General features: G+C 38.3%; 1 non-coding gene across 1 annotated transcript; it reads left to right on the forward strand.

Moving 5' to 3' along the window:
• The first annotated feature begins 5,594 nt into the window (after window positions 1–5,594).
• Window positions 5,595–5,666, forward strand: TRNAV-UAC (transfer RNA valine (anticodon UAC)). Its single transcript has one exon. It is a non-coding gene; the product is annotated as a tRNA-Val (tRNA).
• Window positions 5,667–5,970: the final 304 nt, after the last annotated feature.

Below are 5,970 nucleotides of genomic sequence, written 5' to 3' on the forward strand. Positions count from 1 at the left end.
GGCCTCAACATGATGTCGGATCAGATGATATTTAGTATTGATGTGCTTAGTACGATCATGGAACTTTGGGTTCTTGGCCAACTTTATTGCAGAGGTGTTGTCAATCATGAGTGGAGTTGATTGTACTTGTTTTACCTGCAAATCTTCAAGAATTTTCCTGAGGCACACAATTTCTTTCGTTGCTTCAGCTGCTGCCACGTATTCTACTTCTGTTGTGGAATCTGTTGGAACTGATTGTTTGCGTGATCTCCAAGAGACAGCTCCTGATCCAAGATTCATAGCATATCCTGAAGTAGATACTCCAGTTTCTTTGTCTCCATCGAAGTCTGAATCAAAGTATCCAATCAAGCTGAAGTCGTTCACCTGTGTATACTTGATTCCAAGGTCATGAATTCCCTTCAAGTACCTTAGAACTCTTTTTGCAGTAGACCAATGTCCCTCATAAGGCTTTTGCATAAACCTGGAGAGGATTCCAACAGCAAATGAAATGTTTGGTCTGGTAGTAGTGAGGTAGATGAGACTTCCTATAAGTTGTCTATACTTTGTTGCATCCTCAAATTCCTTTCCTTCAATAGATGTGAGCTTTAAGTTTTGTTCCATTGGAGTAGAAAGAGGATTACACTCTGTCATGCCAAATCTGTTTAACAAATCTCCAATTTATTTCTTTTGAGAAAGAAATATGGATTTTGGATGTTGGGTTACTTCAATGCCAAGATAATAATGAACATATCCCAAATCAGTCATTTCAAAACTTTTTCCTAATTCTTTCTTTATGGATGCAATATAGCTTTCATTATCATTAAAAGATCATCTACATATACCACAAGATATACAATTGTTTTGCCAACTTTCTTGACAAATAAAGTTGCATCATCAAGATCAAAATGATTGAAGTTGAGTTTCAGAAGATGCTCTGTTAGTTTTTCATACCAAGCTCGTGATGCTTGTTTGAGGCCATACAAGGACTTCACAAGTTTGCATACTTTATGTTCATGTCCTTTAACAGTAAATCCTTCAGGCTGGGACATAAAAACATTCTCTTTTAGATCTCCGTTCAAGAATGCAGTTTTTACATCCATTTGATGGACTTTCCAACCGTTCTGAGTAGCTAGTGCAAAGAGTGTCCGGATGGTGGCCCATTTTGCTGTGGGGGCAAAATTTTCCTCATAATCGACCCCTTCCTTCTGTGCAAAACCTTTTTCCACAAGCCTAGCTTTGTGCTTGTCAAGTGAGCCATCAGCTTTGTATTTGTTCTTGTAGACCCACTTGCAGCGAATTGGTTTGGTTCCAAATGGAGGATCAACCAGCTTCCAAGTGCCATTCTTTATGAGGGCATCATACTCCTTTTGAATCGCTTCTTTCCATTCATCATGAGAAGCAGCTTCTTTGAAGGAAGTTGGTTCAAAATCTGTAGACAAGTTCAATTCACAATCATAAGTAACATCCATATCAACAGGTGAATTAGAGTCATCTACATCACCTCCATTTTGTCGTTTGAGTTTCTGGTTCCTATTTTTCCAATTTCATCAGGATGAACACTTTCAAGTGTCTTTGTTAGCCACTTTGGGGGACCTTTCTAAGATGGTCCAGGCTGCTCTGTTGATTGAGTTGGGACTGAATCAAGATTGAGTCTCCCAATTCTATCAATTGCATCACTTAAAGCATCATCAATTGTTGGAGTTTCATGCAGGGGAGATTGTTCTTCAGAAGAAGATTCCACATGTTGTTCTAGTATAGGAATCCCCCCTTCAAGATGTGGAATCTGATTATCAAATTCTTGAAATGATTTTGTTTTTGCGAATCTATCCAAGCGATCAAGTTGTCGCTCAACAACATTGTCAGATTTGGATGATTCAAGAAAAATGACATCTCTAGATACAACAAACTTTTTATTTACTTCATCATAGGGGCGATATGCTTTAGATGTGTTTGAATACCCCAGGAAGATACACTCATGACTTCTAGCACCAAGTTTGTTTCTATGTACCTTTGGTATTAAAGCATAACAGGTGGAACCAAAGATCGTGAGATGTTTTACCGAAGGAACATGTCCATACCACAATTCATAAGAAGTCTTGTTTCTTATAGCACTAGATGGACATCTATTCTTTCTATATGCAGCACATAGAACAGCATCAGCCCAAAACATTATCTTTACATTTTGGAGAAAAGCATGGATCGTACCATATTCAAGATTGTTCTATTCATTCTTTCTGCTACACCATTCTGTTGGGGATTATAAGGTACAGTTGTTTGATGTTTGATTCCATGTTGGAGAAGATAGTTGTCAAATTCATTTGATGTATATTATTTTCCATTATCAGTGCGAATAGACCCAATATGAGATTTTGCATCATTTTCAATCCATTTATGAAAATTCTTGAATGTTTGAAAAGCATCAGATTTGTTCTTCAATAAATAAACCCAACACATTCTGGTGTAATCATCAATAAATGTCATGATATATTTATTTCCATTTGCAGAAGGAACAGGCATTGGACCACATAAATCTGAATGAATGAGTTCAAGCTTCCTATGTGCTCTTGAATGTGAAACATGAAAAGATTGTTTGCTATGCTTTCCTAGAATGCAAGCATCACATTGCTTATGTTTTCTAGGAATTGTAGGCAAACCAGCAACACCATTTTTCTTCAATAAGCGGAGACTGTCATAGTTTAAATGTCCAAATCTAGCATGCCATAATAAACTTGATGGAAGTGTACCTTCTTCATGATGAGAAATATATGAGAAATGTTGTGCATGAGCAGAGGCTCCTTGCAGTTTGAGAAGTCTTTCTTCTTCTATTCCCCTCATGACAAGTGAGTGGTCAGATGCTTTTTCTTACCTCAAGCTTGCCATCAAACATATGAATGGAGTGACCTTGCTGACGGATGTGGACCAAGGACAACAAGTTTCTCTTGAGCTGTGGGAGATATAGAACATGATCCAGAAGAAAGTCTGGAAGACCAAGCAGTTTAAGCCTGATTGTGCCAAGCCCTAATGGCTTGATTTTTGACTGATCTGCAAAGTATACTGCTCCATCAACATTGTCAGTGAAATGTTCAAAAAAATCTTTCCTATGAGTCATATGACAGGTTGCTCCTGAATCAAGCAACCAATCATTTTTCGAAGAAGCAAGTGAAGCATTAAAGAAATCTTCATTTACTCCAATGTTGCATTGTGCCTCAATATAGTGAGCGGATTTAGGTGCTTTACCTTTGTCTGTATCATCAATTTGACCTTTCTGCTGATTTCGTTTCTGCTCAATTTTGTCCCATGGTAGCTTGCATGTAGAAGCAACATGTGATCCATTTCATTTGCAGCGAATGCAATGCAGATCTGCCTTTTCTCCTTGAGAATGTCTGCCCCCCCGCCTCTGAAGTATCTTCCTCTTCCTCTTCGTCCACCTCTTCCTCTTGTAGAATATTGAGCAGGATGCTTTTCTTTATGAGCAAGGCAAACAGTCTCTTCAGAAGATTCAGGGACTGTCTTCTTTCCAAAGGCTTTCTCTCTTTCAGCAAACTTTTTCACAAGAGAGTCAAAGGTTATATCTTTAAGATTTCCATTTGCTTGTAAAGACTCAAGATAATTGGAGTAAGTAGGATAGAGTGCCTTGAGAAAAGCAATAAGAGGGATATCAAGCTCAACCTTAGTGGATTTGATGTCATGAATTATGGATTTAACTTCAGATGCAAGAGCAAGAGGATCATTATTTTTCAGTTCAAGAGTGAAGAGTTTAATCATGAGCTGAACAACTTCAAGTGCAGAATGTGAGTCATAGAGTTCTTTGATTTTTTGTAAAGCTTCAAAGGCAGTTGAATATGATGAAATATGGCGACTTACTTCTTCATTTACAGATGCTGCGATTAATGCATATGCTTTGCTGTTCTTGTTATCCCAAATGACAAGCTCTTTGTCTGATGTAGGCTGTACTGGGTCATTGTCTCCTTCTCCGACACACACTCCCTTCCACAACTCATTGAAGATGAGGGTGTGTTTTATCATCCGGGACCATTCAGGATAGTTCTCTTTGCCAGTGAGAACTATTCCTACCATAGAGATGATTGAATGCATTCTGTAAAAAATTCTTCTGCTGATAAAAAAACTTCCTTATGTCACAGCCTTCAAATCCCTCTAATGTTTGATAGAAGCATCAACATTTCATTGAAATGATAACTTTTCAATGCAGCATTACCATTCAAAAAAAACTGTGTAATACTACTATAAAACGCGCAATACCACAAATGCTTTGATATATAAAACACTTTGACTGATATATATAAACTGCGCAATACTTTGAATGCTTTGAAAACTACTTATATAAACTGTGCAATAATAGGAACTCAACACGTATTGTGGACTACCAAAATGGTGATTAGGATTGGTTCTGTCTTGGCTCAAACTTCAATGTAAATGCTATTCAGCTCCGGTGGCCCCGTTCACTCTCTGCAATGTCACGTTTAATCAATGGTGGCGTTTTAGTGGCTTTTGGGTATCGAGATTATGAGTGGGCCGAGTGTTGCAGGGCAAGGCGAGCGCGTGGGAGAAACGGCGGAGTTAATGGCTTCTCATTTCTCCTTTTCATGCGGTCGATCGAACTCGTGACCTCCTTTTGACAAGTCACCACAAACGACCATCAGAGTAGAGAGGACCAACCACGTCAGGATGGAGTCGAGGTTTCTTTCTCCGTTTTAGGTATCTTGTCATCCATGGAATTGCAAGCGACTGTGCTCCACATGGAGTTTTCTTGTTCGCGGATCGAGTTTCTTGTATCAAGCCCGTTATTTGTCGTCCGGTAGAATGAGGATTCAGGCAACTGCAAGTTTGCTACAGTCAATCCCAGCGTTCAATGGTATTCACAATCACAACGGGGAGAGCCCTGATAATACAAGGTAGAAATCTATAACCTGCTCCGCCTCCACTGGGCTTGGAAAAAACAACGGGAAAACAAATAGAAGCACTAGTATGATGTATAATAGAGTATTGTCAGCCACGAGACCAATTTCTGTACAAAAAAATGTAAACAGGCGAGCCACAGAATAATGAATGAAATAACAAAACCCGTTTAACGTCTCGTCCTTGACATTTCCAGCTCCGGACGGTGATGTTCTGGCGGATCTCAATCTTTCACACAGGTTTAATGCATATACAGTAAATGGTAAAAACAAAGGTATGCAAAGCGTTATCACGCAGAGGGCATTAAAGCCGTTTAGGCAGAAGAAATCGGCCTGCGCAGGAGCATGGAATCTTTATGCGTGCAAAGAGTCAAACGTACAGGCCAGACAAACGTTCAGGCCAGGCAGATGCGTTATGGCAGAGTATGGAATAGAGGAGCTACAAGGAACGCCAGAAAAAAGGAATCTGGGACCTGTGCTCTGATACCATGTCAGGCCAGGGTAACTCCAGACTTGGCAGAAAAAACTGATTGATTTATTTCATTAGGTAACTATTGTTTATATACAGGAATGTGACTGATCAGTTCATCTACTTGATGACTGTTCACATTCTGGGTACACCCAACCGCTGAGGATTATGTGTCAACAATTTTAATAAATCAAGATAGAAAAGACATAACAATTCACCTAATTCTATAAAGTGTGCTAGCTCAATGGAAGAGCGCCTGCCTTACAAGCAGGAGGTTGGTGGTTTGATTCCACTGTACGCTAATATGAATTAATCAAGATTTTGTAGTTTATTTTTAATTAAATGTTTTTTATATCGATTTATTTCAATGGTGAGATATTTATGGATTCATTGTTTTATATTGTATCTAGAGAGACTAAATTGATCTTTAAAAATTTATAGCTAGTATTAAAAACATATTGTCTCTAATCCTAGTGTTGTGAGACAAAAATGAAATTATCTCCTATGAGACAAAAAAGTTTGTGTTATATATTGTCTTTATACAAACAATTTTTTAAAACAACAATATTTAATACAATAATTTTTAAGACAATAAACTTTAAGACA

Source organism: Pinus tabuliformis, chromosome 1_2, assembly GCF_031772625.1.
Source record: "Pinus tabuliformis cultivar Carrire ecotype Pingquan chromosome 1_2, CPIR1, whole genome shotgun sequence".
Taxonomy (NCBI): domain Eukaryota; kingdom Viridiplantae; phylum Streptophyta; class Pinopsida; order Pinales; family Pinaceae; genus Pinus; species Pinus tabuliformis.